The sequence below is a fragment of the Excalfactoria chinensis genome, chromosome 3, assembly GCF_039878825.1.
Source record: "Excalfactoria chinensis isolate bCotChi1 chromosome 3, bCotChi1.hap2, whole genome shotgun sequence".
NCBI lineage: Eukaryota > Metazoa > Chordata > Aves > Galliformes > Phasianidae > Excalfactoria > Excalfactoria chinensis.
Window position 1 is genome coordinate 51,563,305 of NC_092827.1, and position 17,278 is coordinate 51,580,582.

The window sequence follows — 17,278 nt, forward strand, 5'->3', positions numbered from 1 at the left end:
TCATTCCTCTGGCTTTGAAGGATTATGTCAGTGATTACAATACACTTTATAGGATGTTTTAAGTGTTAACCATTAACTGAACTGGCTGTCTGGGACTAATTATAATAATCATCCTATTCAGCATGTAGTAATTTTGATATTTCAGAGACACTTATGTATCTGTCACCATGGTTATTGGTACTATTTAAAAAAAAACATTATAACTGCTCACAGACATCTTCCATGCCATGAAAGTTACCTGCTTATTGAACAAAGTGCTAATAGCACAGGCAAATACTGGATGCTGAGTTTGAATCCTCCCAGCATCTTGAGCAGTCTTATTCTGGGCAAAACTTTCCTTTTTCTGTCTGAGGGAAGCAAAATATGACAGAACATTAATTTCTTACTCTTTTCACCTGACATTCACCTCAGACTTTCTCCCTCATATTTTTATTCCTTTTCTAAAGCTTGAATGAGCCACAAAATTGTGTTTTGTAGGAAAAGCAAAATCCCCTGAGCTGGTGAAGTAAGAGGTGTGAAGGATGAGGAAGTACCTCGATGAAGCCTTCCTCCATTGTTCTGCTCATCCTTACAGACTTTCTTGAGGGGAATCTTTCAGTGTCTTGCCTCCAGGTAGCTTTTCAGCACATCAGCTCTTCAGTGCTGGGAGTGCTTCCTAACATCTGTTTCAGATTTGTTTCTCCTTGTTTCCATTCATGTCCCTTCTCAACCATTATTATTTTAGAGCAAAAATAGTACATTATACAGAAAATGTCCAGATAGGCTAAGATGTGTGATGGTATATGCGTGAGGTAAATTTTATTTTAATTGTTGTTTTCTATCACATTAAGCACAGAAAGCTCAGCTGCCCTGTTGACAGGAAAGATGAGATATTTATCTGTCTTCATTTAACAAAGCAAAAGTTGCAGAGAAGCTCAGACTTTTACAGATCAAGTAACCAGAAAAACACAACAAGGTTGTGGAACTCAGAGTTCCTCACGCCACACTTCTACCATCAACTCAGCACTACTGCAGCAAAATGAGCTGATTTTAAAATGATGTAATTTCTTACTGTAATAACCCTCCTGATTATTGCACTCCTTGAAAGACAGTGCCATGGGAAGTCTAGCTTAAAGACGGGAGGTCCTGTACACATCTTAGAGTCTGGATTTTAGATTATACTGGGTCTCCCATTAACACAGTGCTGATCAACAAGTACCAAGATGCTAAATGAAAATGTTGAAATGTTTTGGGGCTGCTCATGATTAACAATAATGGAATATTCTGCACAGTGAAGGAAAAATAAACTGGGGACAAAGTGCTTAGCTTTTACAGTCTAGAAAAGAAATTAAGTCAGTGCAAAATGGGAGCTTAATTTTGAGTCAGTATGGTAAATGTTTAAGATGTAAAGATTTGGGTACTGTACAAAATAGATGAACAAGTAATCTTTGTCCAAAATAACATAAAATAGCAAAAATAAATACACATGCTCAGTTAACAGATCTCTTCAATTTCTGTTATTTCTCACCTTTTATCACTGCTGATCTATTTTTTTTTTTTTCTTTTCCCTTTCCTTATGCTTCATGTACGTGTTTTTAGCTCATTTTCCTATACCTGCCAAGATGAAAGGTAGGTAGCAGGAGTCAGAAGTGGATTGGATTTTGTGCTCTTCTACAGTCAAAAACATTTAATGTACCCCAAGACAGTATATGAAAGTTTAGCATGTGGTTTGTGATTTGGGGAGCAGGGGTCATCTGGCAACCAAGAGGAGTAAGCATCTCACTGTTTGCAAGTTTATACTATTTTTTCCAGTTTAGCATGCCTAGGATTTAAGCTTTTCCCTTATTACATACATTGCTCCAAGCCACATTCCATGCAGTGGAGCAAGCACAGCCTTTGTGCAACTTCTTTGTGGGGCCATTCCACATTGGTTGGACATCTACAGCTCTGAACCACAGACATGGTTTTGGCTGGAGTGTGGAGTTTGGAGGCAGCTTCCAAAGCAACTTACTGCATTCTTTGGCAGTCAAGCTACAGAAGCATATGGCACAGAGTTACTTACTGGATAATATTAAAAATGGTATAAGGCTCTGCATTTTAACTGAGCAACTATATTGCTGCTCATTAAACACTTCAGAAATGTCCATCTTCATAAATATAAAATATAGAATTACATATGCCAAAGAAAGGCATTATTACAGTTCCTTAAAATGAAATCTTCCAGGTTTTTCAAATGCTTAGTAATATTGGCCCGCTGACATCCTTCTTGTGACCTTAAAACAATTTTTTGTTGTTTCCTTTAAATAATTTAGTGAGTGATTGCTCAGTGATGATGTTTAAATAAAAACACAATGTGATAGTTAATCTGCGAGACAGATGCTATTAATATTGGATGAATGTAGTTTCAGAAGTATTCTGCCTGAATCTGAAGTACTAAGCTGGATATAAATAGTGGTGGATTTCCCTTATGTGGAAAACATAATAGTCCCATTAGGCATGTCTTCACTGCAGAAGCAGGCAGTATATTGGTCCTCAGCTTTGAGTACCAGCTTTACCTCAGATGAGGTGCGAGAAGCCAGGCTGCAAAGCTACATTGGGATAATGAATCCTCATTACTTCTGTGTTCCCCTAGACATTTCTATTGGCCATCACAGGGCATTTTCCCTAATCCTTTCATGTAACAGTAAGTGGAATTGTTCCAAATGCAATCATTTGTGGAAACAGTGTCTTTAGGGCATGCAGTGAGAAGCAGCTTGGAGGGTGATGGGTTGACCCCGTAAACCTTCAAGCAGATGAGATATGTAACCTACCCATCATCGCTTCAAATAAAATAATTTGATTTAGGAGCAAAAAATAGGGAGTAGGAACATCCGTGGGATTTGTGTCCATGAAGTGGCCTTAGAGTCTCCAGCTGAAGGTTGCTTACCAATGGCCAAGGAACAAGTGAAATGCCTTCTTGAGCTGGGTCTTCACCAGTAAACTAGTGAAAAGTTGCACAAAGCTTTCTTTTCAACTTTATCATCCTGCAGAAGCTCAAAGAATCTGTAAACATACAATTACAGGAGGATTTTAAATGTCACTGTCCCCAAATACCCACAGTTTGACAAAAAATAGAATCACAAGGTTGGAAAGGACCTACAAGATCATCTAATCCAACTGTCCTTCCATTACCATTGCTACCACAGTCTAGCAGAAATAGAAGAGATGTATCTGTGTATGCATGTGCCAACAAAGTGCTGGCACACATACATACTGCCTTTTTTTCCAGCCCACCCTTCTTAGTGCCTTACACAGAAGAAATGCTGTAAATGCTGCTACTTTACAGTACAGACTATCCTCCTCACTCCACATTCAATTATTTTTAAACAGTTCCAGTTACATTTCCTATAATGGATTCCATTTTTTTTAAAATTTTTTTTATTTTTTATTTTTTTACTTTTACTAACAAAATAAAAGACAGATCAGCTAAGGATCTTTGTTTAAATATTATTGGCATACAGTAAACTTAGTAATACTATGGGAGTTAGCCCTGGACGGATGTTAATAAGATTACTCATATTACCTATGCACTCAATAAATTTTTTCTGGCTACCGCTGGGTGCTCTGTAGTTTCTAGAAACTTATACTTTAAGCTACGGATGTTCCCAGTTCAGTACTGATTTGAAGGCTGATTCAGGAATTAGTTATTGCCTCAAGTTCGGGAGATGCAGCTGCAGTTTCCTGCTTTTCCTCAGACATACTTACACAGAGCACATGGAGCAAAGTTTCATACAGGCTTTAACATTGTTTTTTCCTTGCTAGGGGATGCCAGAGAGCTCCTAACAGAGGCATCAGTACTGTCAGTAGAAGGTGCTGCACAGGGACATATGCATGTGGTGGAACTGCATGACAGAAGAAACAATTTCATTTTTAATATGAGAAGGTCTCTATTTGGGGATTTGACTGGTGATAGCATGAGTGCTTCTACTGGCACAAAGAGAGAGTTAACGTTGAGGTGAGATGAGAGGAAGGAAAGACCGACACCTTCCCATCAGTGGCAGCATCTATGAAACAGGATCTTTTGCCCTACTAACTTGTCTGTAATACTCCTCTTTTCCAAAGATGTTCAGAGATCCACACATTCCTCCTGCTCAGGTGTAAGAGATGAATGAGCACAAACCAGATTGGGCTTCCATCAGGAACCCAGGGAGTGTATATCATCTGTTTGTCTCATATGAGTCAATTCAGATACCAAAGTTCTCTTCAATCCCCTGCTGTACCATCTTTAGGATAACTTATGCCATTTTATTCTTTCCTTCTGTCTTGTTCTACAAGGAGCTTCTTAATAATGGGACAATTCTGAAACAAAACAAAACAAAACAAAAAAAACCCACAAAACAAACAAACAAACAAACAAACAAAAAACGCTACACCAAAGAAATTTTCTTCAGTATTTAATATCTTCTATTTCTATGTTTTCCAATATTTTGGTCAAAACAGTCCCTTAATTTTATACTAATCTCCTTACAGTATAAAGTGCGGCATAGTTCACTGAACTACATGTTTGCTGAAAAATATTCTGAGTCATATAGAATGGATGCCAGTCTGAGAATCTCTGATTAAAGGCTTCTATTTTTATCATTATTAATAATGGTGGTGATATTTATGATAGGTAAGTTCACTACTTAAATTTGGGTAAGTTTTCTGGAAGCCAAGTCCAGAGTTAGCACTTGAAGATTTTTCTTTGTGAATGAAGCTGGATGTGTTCTTACAGTTCTTATATCTTTGGACACTCTTAAAAGAGATACCAGTGTATAGCTTGTCTAGATGAGAATCAACAAGGGCACATAGTAGCGCAAACAACCGAAAAGTGGTACACCAATGAAATGAGGGAATACTGTGATGATGGAAGAGGAAACAGTTGGAAAGTAGGAGATGAAAACAAGAAAAGCACAGTTTAGTTTGTCAGGGAAAGACTGTTGGGGGATTATTATTTGGAAGAAGAGTCTCCAGAGTTCTGAGGTGAGAGCATCCACTTTGAGTTTCTAAAATTAATCTTGTATTTTCATGACAAGCTTCACAGTTGATATGGCTAAATATTTTGTTTCATTGTTATGGAAGTAGTAATCTTACTGCTTTCCAGTATTCAGATCTTTTCTTATTTTTTATTTTGTTTTGTTTTGTTTTGTTTTATTTTATTTTATTTTATTTTATTTTATTTTATTTTATTTTATTTTATTTTATTTTATTTTATTTTATTTTATTTTATTTTATTTTTTTAATACAGAAATTTTGCACAGTGAAATTAAGTATTCTGCCATTAGATTTACTTTTCCTGTTCACCTTCTATGGTCTCCCAAATCTGTTTGAGATTAACTGCTGTACAAAAACTGGCTGTACAGAATTATACATTTCTATTGCAGAGCTGAAGGTTAAAATGAGTTAATCACATGAGTTCATTTCATGAAGAAAATGGAATGAGAACTGTGTTACAAAGGTTCATTATTTTTCTTCCAAAGTACAAATCTTTGCTGTAGGTTAATGTTAGAGATATGTATCAATACCAAAAGAGTACATGGTTGATTATTCTTTGCTAGCTGAATTATTCTTTACAAATAATACCTACAAATGTTACCCATCTTCCTGCCAGTAATTCAACCTAATTTCTACAAATACATTTCATGTTTATAATGTTTACCAAGGAGCTTACATCAATTGATTCTACATGGTATTTACAAACTATTCAGTATGACTAATGCCTTGCATTTTATTACCATACATTCCTACTCAAATGGAGGACCTGAAATTCCTATCAGACTAACATAGGTAAAGTGCTTGGTATTAATTTTCCTACCATAGCTTGCATTTCTAGAAAATCATTAATATAGCAGCAATTTTTGCTTATTTCTTTATATTGTTATATGCATGCCTTATTAATAACTACCTTTCTTCATGCAGATGCAGTCTTCTTCCTCTGTTTTGTAGCATAAATGTTTAAAAATACAGTGCTTCTTGTACATTTATGTCACACACACAACAAAAATTCAGACTCTTTTTAAATTTATTTATTTCTTGTCAAAAAGCAATCAACTAACTTAAGTAATGAATCAACCTCTTGAAATGCTCTTTTTTTCCCCCCTTACTGTTATGATACATTTCAAAGCCATTAGAATCTAATCTGACAACATTTTTATGTGACATGGTTGTCAGTAGGAAAAAAAGAAAGGCATGGGAAACCAGTGGGAAAAACCTGAAAATAAGAGACTTCGATGTATTTGGGAACAGCTGCCAGTGAGATATGAGTGTGTAAGGGAAATACCACCCTAAAAGATCAGGATTTCAGTAGTTTATTTAGTACTTTAAGGTATACTGTACTGTTGTTTTTACTGCTATTGTATTTATAAAGAGAAAGCCAGAAGTGGGGAGCTTGATGAAACAGATTGCAACTGAAAGGAAAATGATCTAGGATTCCATCAGCTCTTAAAAAATTTAAGCCTTGTTTTCAAGAGGGTAATTAAGGTCATAAGTAACACCGTTATTCTGAGGCAATGTTTTAAGTGTAGCTTAATCACTTTGCAAAGACTTACTCAGAACTCTGGAAAGTCACCCTGAAGTTTCAGCACCCTCTTCTTGCACTGCACAGGGTGAAAGCTTGTGACAGACGTTGTTCAACGGGTCAGTGGCAACAGTAAACATGAAATCACAAAAGCTCTTTTGGTTCTGGCCTAATCGAGATATCTATCACCTATTTCTGCTCCTAATTTTCACCGGACTTTCTACTGTGGTATATTATTACAACACTGAATTATTTAAATAGTAGGAGGAACACATTTATTTTTTTTTGTTTGTATGTTGTTTGGTTTGTCCTTTGCTGATTGATCAAAACAAACTGCAACTGCATCACAAGATGTCACACACTTCAGGTGTAGCAGCAGTGAAACACTGTCTGTTTCTGATGCAGTAATGAAGTCACAAATGTAGCATGTGCTTCCAAATAGCCTGGAGATAGTGGAGATATGAAAAAAAGGGTCTGTGAACTTGTGTACCAGATTTAGTTACTTACAAAGCTTAAACTGTCAATAACTTCCTACAAAAAATTGCACTGTCTTTTAATAAAAATGCTGGGTTAAGAAGGTTGCCTATGTCTTAGTGCAATAGGGTACATTTTGAAAATCCATGGAAGGAATTTAGTTACTCAGCTCTCCAATGTTGACGACAGCGCACACCTCTTTGAAAAATCACCCTTTGTGCTTTGCATATGTTAGATTTCTCCAGCTCCATAATCTCTGAGAGTGTATTGTTATTGCATTTTTGACAGCTGGTTCACATACCGATAGTGATGTAACCCAGCTGACCTTATGCCCTTTGTAGGTCATGCATGATTCTTGTATTCACAGTTTAATAAAGCTAGGAAACAAGACTTTCAGAGAAAAATGGGTTGCAGCAGCTCTAAAGACTCAGTGATATAATGGAAGTAGCAAAGTATATATCTGTGTCAAATTGCTTTTTTTTCCAATTATAGTAAGTCACCATGTGGATTTTGATTTCTTCTTACAAGAGAGTATCTAGGGAGTCACAATGGATGTGGCAGGTATAAAATGAGTCTTTCTCATTTCAACACTTGGTCACTTAATTTTACATCATTTAAAGCACATGATTTTGTCATTTCTTTTGCTTCCCCTTTCCCAAAACCCATTAATTTCCAAGGCTAAAAATTAATGAACAGAATAGTTTTTGCTGCTGTTAAGTAACTCCACAGTGACCAAGAATTCCCTTGGACAGTCCTTCTCCACATTATTTTTTTTTTTTAAGTCTAAGTGCTCTGGTTTGTTTTTTGTTTTTGTTTTTTTTTTTTGTTTTGTTTTTTTGTTTTTTTTTTGCTGTCTGTTTCTCAAAATTTCTGCTGTTAATGTTAATTAGGTTCTTAGAGTTTTTGCTCAGAAGATTTTGTGAAGTAATCTAGTACAACTGTGCTGCCTTGCTTTGCTCTAAGTAAAAAAAAGAAATGTAAGAATGAGTTGATAGAAATAGTTTCATCTCTTCCTTTGCATATTCTGAAATATCAAGGGAAAGGACAACTACTCAAGACCAGATTTTTACTCATCCGTGGATTATATGCAAATACCTTGTCCCTCCCAGCTGCACTTTTTCTAAGTTTAAGAAAGGCTACCTCTTTTTCTATGCTTGTCAATGAAAAAATTAGGTTTGCTCTTATATCTCTCTGTCATGCGATTATTTTTTATTCATCCTCTACAATTCCTGGGATGACAAAAGGAGTTGCACGTTCCAGTAGCACTGCTGAAGCCTGTGAAACAGCCTTTACCTTGCATTGCCCTGACTGCCAGAGCAGAAGGCAAGTTGGAAGATACAAGTGAAGAGCAGCAAAGTAAGAAAAATGAAGAGGAACAAGAACCACCAGAAAGCATCTGATAGCTCAGCGCATTATGTAGACAAAAGGCACCGATGACTTAATTACTGAATAACTTACTTCTAAGTGGAACAGATATGCCTGCACTGTCAGTGCAAGAAAGTAGTTCAAACGCTCTGCCCAAATTTATTTTTCATCAGCTATCTAGTTGTGAAGGTGTAAATATTGTAAACCCAAAGGGATCTGAGGGATCATTAATGGCATGGAAAGCTGAAGATGTGAGTGATGCTTGGCTGAAAGCCTGCAACTGATTGGTAGCTACAAATGCGGTTTTGAACTACAGAAAAGGGTTGAGATCATCATTGTTAGGAAGGAAAAGAAAGATAGAAACAAGATGATTTTTGAAATTATTTATTTATTTATTTTACAAGGGAATTCAAAGATTTATACCTTTGCTTTCAGATTCTGCGACTCAAGGAAAGTTTTAAAGGATAACTGAAAGAAAATGGTTATATCCACAGTAAAATTTTAAAAAATCCAAAGACTAAAGAGACTGAAAGAGCAATGGGTAACACAGTGAAGCTTCACTAACTTTCAGTTAATTTGTTCTTATGTTCCTATTAGTGAAGCCAAAAATATGTTTGTTCAGCAGTACCTATTTCCTTAAATTTAGAAAGTATAAATGAGAACAGGAGGGAGGATGTAGCTAGTAGCTGACTTCTAGAAATAATTTCCGGTCACAACACAGTTGCTTTATGAACTGTTTTTAAAAAATAACCTTCTACCAAAATCACAGTATATAAAGTATTTGTCTGTGTGCTGAAAAACCCTCACTTTACATTTCACTCTACAGCATAAGCTGATTGAGTCCAACTTTAACCTTCAGAGCATAACAAACACCCATCCTCTAAAAGAATAATAGAAGCACTCTGAAGTAGGAAAAAAAAATAGAAAAGAAAAAAATTCTTTTTTTTTTTTTTTGATGAAACAAGTAGAAGCGTAGAATAGAGAACAAACTACATTTCTTTGAGGCTATTTAAGGGTTTTCTTCATTAGATTGCTTTGTCTACAGCTTCATTTGCTATGCTTTCACACATTTTACTGGAGAAACTGCAGAAATGAAAAAAAATGAAACTCCTTGCCATAGTAAGCTGTAGTAATAGCTATAGGAAAGAAACATGAAAGAAAGAAACAAGTTTTTACATCAGAAACAAGGTTCTTGCTGGTTGTCAAAGGAAAGTTTCACTAAGTCAGGCATAGAACATTGACTATACCAGACACCAGTCCAGGCACTGTACACTGCTGAGTTATACCAGTGTATTTTTGTCATCAACCTGAAGCCTAGCCTGCACTTCACAATACTTTGGAAGAATTTATCTTAGGATTGATCCTACATAACATTTTTGGGGAAGCTACTACTGATATCAGTCTCCCCTCCTCTCCTCTTCCCTCCTCTCCTCTTTTTCATCCTTAACTCTAAGGAAGTTTAAAAGACACAAAGTAAAACTGATGTAGCTCACAGATTACTTCCTGAATTCCCCAAAGTCAGGATGCTATGGTTTTGCCCACTCAATTTAACTGATTCCAGTAAAGGGAAGGCAGTGAAAACAGTCATATGGAAGGCAGGAAGAGGAGTATGGAGACACAGGAAGGGAGATGAATGTTTTCTACATCTAAAACCTTAATTTTTTGAAGAGGGGATTATGGGATATTTTGATGTGCTACTAGATTAGTGCATATTTAGGTGAGAAAGTGGCTTTATGATTACATTTTCTACACTGGACATTGTCCAGAACTTAAAAATTAAAGCACAGAAACTGTAAACCATTCCAGAATTTGTTAACAAAATTGATAAATATTCTGAATTAGAGAAAGGAGCTGTTCCCGCTGTGTCTTTTTCTTGTAATTTAATTAAACTGACCTCCTTTGGAAGTACTTGTGAGGGCATGGCACAAGTTATTTACCAAATCCATTTGCTGTAGTACCTGAAGAACTCCACAACTCCAGAGACTCAGGGGAATAAAGCAAGCAGTAATGCTGGCTGGCTTTTCTAGTTTTCTCTTTCCCGATTTGAACTCATTGACAGTCATTAACACAAGCTCAAGAGTCCCCTCATGATGAAGAGAGCAAAGAGAGACCAATGCACATGAGTGCATTTTCAGCGCACACAAGCAAGGGAGAGACTGCCAGCTTTACTGCTCACATGTTGTTCCTCCAGCCATGCCAAACCCTCTCTGACCTGAAGGACTTTGGAAAGCTGAGGGCATTAAGTGCCTATTACCACCTTCACAGATTAGACAAGGAGATGTTTAAGACATCCTATCTGAAATTAATAGCAGACTTTTTTTTTATTCTTTGTCCTCTGTGTGACACTAGTGACATCCCCAGGGCCACATAGATGGAATTGTTTCAGGGACTGGCACAAGGCAAACATTCAGAACAATTGAAAAATGACAAAACGACTGATGTTCTCGTAGCATTAAATTTTGCCATGTCTGGAACTTCCACTGTCATCAACTATGATGAAGAAATTGATTTACATCCAGTGAATGAACTAAAAACCTAATAGTAACAATACGTTTTCCAAATAGCTTGCTCTGGGAAACCTGGCTGAGTTTTAAGTACTGCTTGTTGGATCTACTAGCATGTTGAGTCATGAGATCACTGGCTGGACCTGATTATATACATATATTGTGATTGTAATTTATGTGTTGGTTTATATTTGTCCAGCCACTTGTCATTATTCTTCAGTTTGAAAATGATTTATAATTCTTCTTCCAGTGTGATTTTGAACTTAATAAAGATTGTCTTGCTACAAGATGAATTATTAGTATATTTAACTCTTTGGCAAAGGGTAATGCTCAGAGGAATACAACTTACATTTTTTAAGTTATCCCATCTTTTGGATTCTTCTGTCCGTAGAAACAGAGCATAAACCACACATCATGTGGCTCAGTGTCAGGACAAGGAAGGTATCTCTGAGGAAGTTTAATCTGTGGGGAATTGCTTGCCCAAGGGATGCTTGATGCAATCCTTGGGGTCTTACTCCTGCAAATCTCCCAGTCTACCTGTCATTTTCTTCATTTCTGATGGGATTCTCAGAAAAAACTCACAGAAAACCTTCTCAGTCATGTAGCTTGGGATTTCTGGATGTTTTTACGACTGATGGATCTGAAAGAAATTGAGAATCTAGGTCAGTGATGAGGAGTCTTCTCATTAATTTAATCCATTAAAATGTCTCAGTTTTTACACAAGCACAGAGTATACGTACCTGACTTTTGAAGATGGCTTAGTTCACACAAGATCTTCAAAGCTTGTATTTTGGAGGTGTTGAATGCTGCAACCTAAAGTCAGTGGGAATGCTGACTTCAACAAGGTGAACTCATTGAACATGCGATATGAAAATTAGCACTAACTGTCCTACAACAGGATGAAAAATATAGAAGTAGAAAAAGCAAATATGTTTTGGTTTTGGATTGAATTCTAGTAGGGATTCAATTCATTTGAGAAATAAACTTCATAGGTAATCAAATCTATTACTAAAAGAACATTTTTAATCTCTCACCTCTCAACATGCAAATACATATTCAGTCATGTACAGGAATAAATTAAATGAAACAAAAATGATGGATCAAATTATTGTTTTATATATATGTATAAATTTTGCTTGGAATTTTTAATTTTCATTTAAATGTAATTATGTTTACTGCATATCTCACAAAATCAATTTATTCATATACTTATTTTAATGAAAAATAAACACGGAAAAGAAAAACTAAAAGTATTGTTCAGTTATATGGTCACCTTTTCCATGTACTCCTTTCATGTGTTACTTCTTATTTTCAACTTTTTCTGCTCTTTGTTATTTCTTTCTGGATTATTTTAATTCGCAGTTGTTCTGCATGGTATTCTGATGATGCCTATCAATACGTTAATCATCTTTTTCTGTATAGAAAGAATCTGACAAAATAATTCAAAGATATAATTTACTTTTCTATGTTCATCTGTCAGGAAAATATATTAAATACTGAGTGTTTGTAATTATTTTCTCTATATAGTTTTGAAGCACAAATGTAATATCTGAGCTGAAATTTGAATCTAACATCTTTTTGCACCTTAGTCATTATGAGATTGCATCCAGTGCCTCAGACATCACCTAGAAATTGCCTGGGCAAATGTTCATTAACACAGGTTATCCAGTGGGCCTTTTTTTTTTTTTTTCCCAGTTATATCTGTAGAGCAAGTCCATTCCATTCAGAGTATTTAATCTAGATTTATGTAATAATTATTGAGAGCACTGAAATCTGACTCTGTAAGATTCAGTGTTGAGTGGTTTCCATCTTTATAATATGAAGAGTTTGTTCTTTGCTTCCTTTTTCTAAAACTCAAGTTATTTAGTATGGATGCACTTATTTATAGAAATACCATACAGAAAATCTGCATTCCACCAAGACTTAATTCCTAATTCTGTACATATTCTGTCCAATCTCTGCCTAGCAATGTTTTATTCTATCAGATTCATAACTTTCAGTTTGACATCACTACCCATACAGGACAGGAAGCCAAAGACCACTGATCCTGAGCAAAAAATAACAAGCTATCAAGCTGTTCAAAGGAGAAATTAAGGCTGAGCCTCTCTGAAAAAGAAAGCAAAAATAATTATTGTGAATGATTTTGGATTTTTTATGCTACAGTGACCCAAAAGAGTCATGAAGTAGGAGGTTCATCTCCATTCAAATAGTGTGAGAGGGATTAAGATGCACAATAGTAGTTCTCTTTTGATAGACATGAATCTATCTCTAGCCAAAATATTCATACATGTTATGCTAAGATGCCTAGTATGTAGTTCATCTCCAAAGACAGAAATGAGCCTGTCTTTGCAGCTTTTCACTGCTAGTTTTTCCACACTGGCTGTTGAATGTGATGAACTTCATCATTATATTTACCAGGACATAGTAAATAACAAGAAGTCTAATCAGTATGTTCCGAAGTTAATTAACTTTATTTTTTCTATTTTCATTCAGCTTTGCATGAGGACCTAATAAAAAAAAAATAAATTAAATGATCTGCAACAAGCTACACAAGTTCAAGCTAGAGCTGGACACACTTTTTTTTTTTTTTTTTTTAAATTATTTTCCCAGGAAATGTATCTATCTACTATTCTTTCCTACTTCTCATTTCCTTTTCATGTTTGTTAAAAGAAATACATCTAGGCAGTAGTGCAGTGATATTCAGCTGGCATGCTCGTTTCAGGTTTACTGTCATGTGCTAAGCTTCTGAGGGGAAACTGAAAGGCAATGCACACTAAGGGTCTTATCTGCCAAGATGCATTTGGTCAGACTTAGGCTTCATTTATGAAAATCAGATTGACACCATTTTTATGTGTTACTTGCTCTGATGATTCAAATCACCTAAGGGTCATGACCGATACTCTTCCACTTGTGGGACACAGCCACTCGTCTTAGAAATTACATGAACTATTAAATTTTCTTGCGTCTTGTCTGAAATATCTTCTACAGGTACAATTTTCTCCTTGAAGTACTGCCAGAATGAATGAACTTTTATAAAGAAGACACGAGCTGCCTCTGTTATTTATGCAAGGGCATGGCTGTAGAGAAGAGGGATCCTGCCTTTCAACTGCCGTGCATGCTGCACAACCTTCTAATGCATCAAGAATCTTCCTGCACTCCACCTGTAAGGTAATTTTTTCACACAGATCTATGTCACCAGAGCTACACCAGCAAGTCTTCACACTTTCCCAGAAGACTGATCTTGCTCTTTAATTTTCCCAGTTTTGACAAGATAACAGAGAATTCCTACTTCCCCTTGGATTTTGAGGTGTTCGTCTCAGCTTTAAGAAAAAACTTGCCATCAAGGAGGAACTTTTGTTTGTTGTTCACCAACTGAGGTAAAAAGTAGCTGTAGTGGAAATACTAAGTCAGGGCTTGAAAAAGTGACTGAGCACCTGCTGAAAGGCAGAGCCAGCCCAGGGGAGCTCAGCTGTGTACAATGCACCTGAATGACTGAAAGGGGTGGATCCTGGCTCCATCCATTTCCAGGCCTAACTTAAGGGTTGGCAGTGGAAGCAAGGATGTCTTGCTTGAGATCCTTGTGTACCTGAGCCCTTCTGAGGGTAAGTAGCTTTTTTCTTTCATTTTTGTGCTCATGTGTGTTGCATTTGAGCAAATCCTCAACTGCTGCAGTCTGAGGCTCTGCTACCTAGCTGTCACTGCTGTCTTTTCCATCATGTTATAGCATTACAGTAGTTAAACAAACCAAAGCTGACTTCAACTTAACTCATGTGGTAAGAACAGGAACACAAAGTGCTAGAAGTACTTAAACAAATTTCAGGAAAAAAAAAAAAAAAAAAAAGTAAGATTTAAGTCTAGCCCAAAGTAGCTGGAGAGACAGTAAATTTTAAGAGTTTAGTGCCCTCTCATTCTACTGGTGTTGAACCACTCTCACTCTACGCAACAGAAGGTTAAGATGATCTGGTGTTATTTGTAATGTTCTGTTTGCTGTTATCAGATTAAAAGATGAACGAACTAATTTACTAACTTACTAATAACTAACTTACATTTGAGATGATATAAACAGAAGCTGAAGAGCTTATAGAGAATCAGTGCATAAAAGGAGAGTTCTTGAAAGTGACTATGGGGAAAAAAACATGAAGGAAACAGCAAAGAAAGTGGATGCCATTCACAGCCATGAACTTCTGAAGGGGGAACTGTATGATCTGAAACATTTGAGAGCTCTGAACATTTTTCTCAAGAAATAATCCATTGCAGCTGTAAGAAAGACTTGCAGAGCTACTGCAAGGTGGAAAATACACCACAGTTTCACGTTGGGAAATGCCAGATCTTTGATACAAGCCTAAAGGCAATGGCTGTTATGATTAGTTCATGTTGCCTTCTTAATTGTGGTCAAAAACTCACAGGTCCCCCAGTGGGATAGTGGTACCAAAGAAATAAGCCTGACTAGCCAGTATGCTGAAAATTTTCACAATTAAGCATCTAAAATTTTAACATTTGTATAGGTTACCAATATTTATATGGGTACTTTATTATGTTGATTTTCATATCTGTGATAGTATTTAATCATTTGTTAATTGTAGCACTTGTATCAAGATTATTTCTAGAAGGTGGGTAATTTCTTCATTCTAGGATGAAATCTCCATAGTTTTCAAAGGATGTTAGTTTAAGACTTCCTAGGTATTAAACAAAAGTATTCCATGTTATTGTTCCTAGATTTTGAATCTGGGACTGGATCTTCAAAGGAAGATATCTGTATCAGTATATCTGACTGTAGAGAATTCATCAACTGCAGTAAGCATGTAAATAGCACATTCTAAACTACTTGTGATTCAGACTACCAACATACTCTCTTATCAAGAGTGACCACATACTTTGTGGTTGATATCCAGTGGTTATCCTGAAATGTTATGTAATAGAGCCAATTCCAGGGCATGGAAGAGTTTTCTCCTCAGAGAGTACAAACTAACTGATGCAAAGACTAACACCACAGCTCAAAGATGCAGGAAGGATATGTGAGTGATTCTTTTACCTGTAGTAGGCTGCAGTCTTAGAAATGCATTTTGGATCTACATGTGCCGCATGGAAAAAAAAAAATAAAAAAAAATCCACTCATAATAAGGGAAAAAATGTTGAATAACTGAGCCAAAAAGTGGATTCTAAGCTTTTGCAGCTGAAGGCCATAGGGAAGCATGTGGCAATAAGGTTTTCCTTGGCTATTTTAGGTATGATATGCATTTTCTATTTGAGGTTTTACACTCACGAGTCATTGGTTTGCACACATACTGGGGCATGTAGGGCTTAGAATGATGCAGCAAAGATTTGGAGAGATTTTTTACTTTTTCAAGGGAGGAGGGGGAAGGAGAGGACCTGTTCATGAACTGGCTGTAACCAATCAAGTTTTGCATGATGCCAAAAAATTAAACACAGTAAAGCCAGACCCTGTCAGCAATGAGTTGATTGCTTTAAATAAGGGAGATTTCCTGAATGTTTAAATTGAAACTTCTACTATGATTAAAGCAAAGAGAAGTACCAGGATGCTTCCTAACTATTTAGTTCCTAAAATTCCTGTGAGGTCTGGAGATGACAAATTCAATTCTGATGTGCTGTGTTTTACACTCTGCAGGCTGTAGTAAAAGGTAAAACTAATCAAGCTTCGGTTTCCCATGGGCTGTGCTTTAAGATGTTTTCTTATTTAAAGTCATGGAAATATGTTAAAACCCACATAGAGTGGGTGAAGTTTATACAAGGCAAAACGTATTTGACCATGCTTTTGCACAGTGTGCATATTTTGATTTTTCATTTTTCATTCTTCATCCTGCCTAGAAATGTAGTCCAGCCACACTTGCAGGCTGAAGACGGGGAAGAACAGTTTATAACTCTGTCGAAAAATTACTTAATGCTGTTTTGAGCAGAGGATACCATACCCTAGTAGTTAATTGAATTTCTTCCATCAGATATTAAATGCAGCAGAAATGAGAACAGGCACACACTCAACAGAGAACTTTTAATTACATGGGATGAAATTCTCATGCCACCAATACTCTACTAGAAAAACCAGAATTTTATACTTAAACTTATATTCTATTGGAAAGCTTAAGTTCACCTACAGTGGTTCTTTCTCTCAGCTTCAAGCTCCAAGAAATGAATAGCTAGATGAAATATGCTTAATTCATCATCATATATACATGCTCAACGTTTTACAGAGCAGGGAAATAGGCCTTTTCAGAAGATCTGTCTCCATCAGAAGTTATTTTTCACATGACTATGAATGTATTGCTCAAACACATGTTTTTGAAATGATCACTTTTAAATTTCCTGAATGAAAATGATGTTTCCCATTGTGAATAAATGAAGCGCTATTTCTGTGCAACCACATACTTCACCATATAAAATGATCTCATCAAGATTTCTGTATACC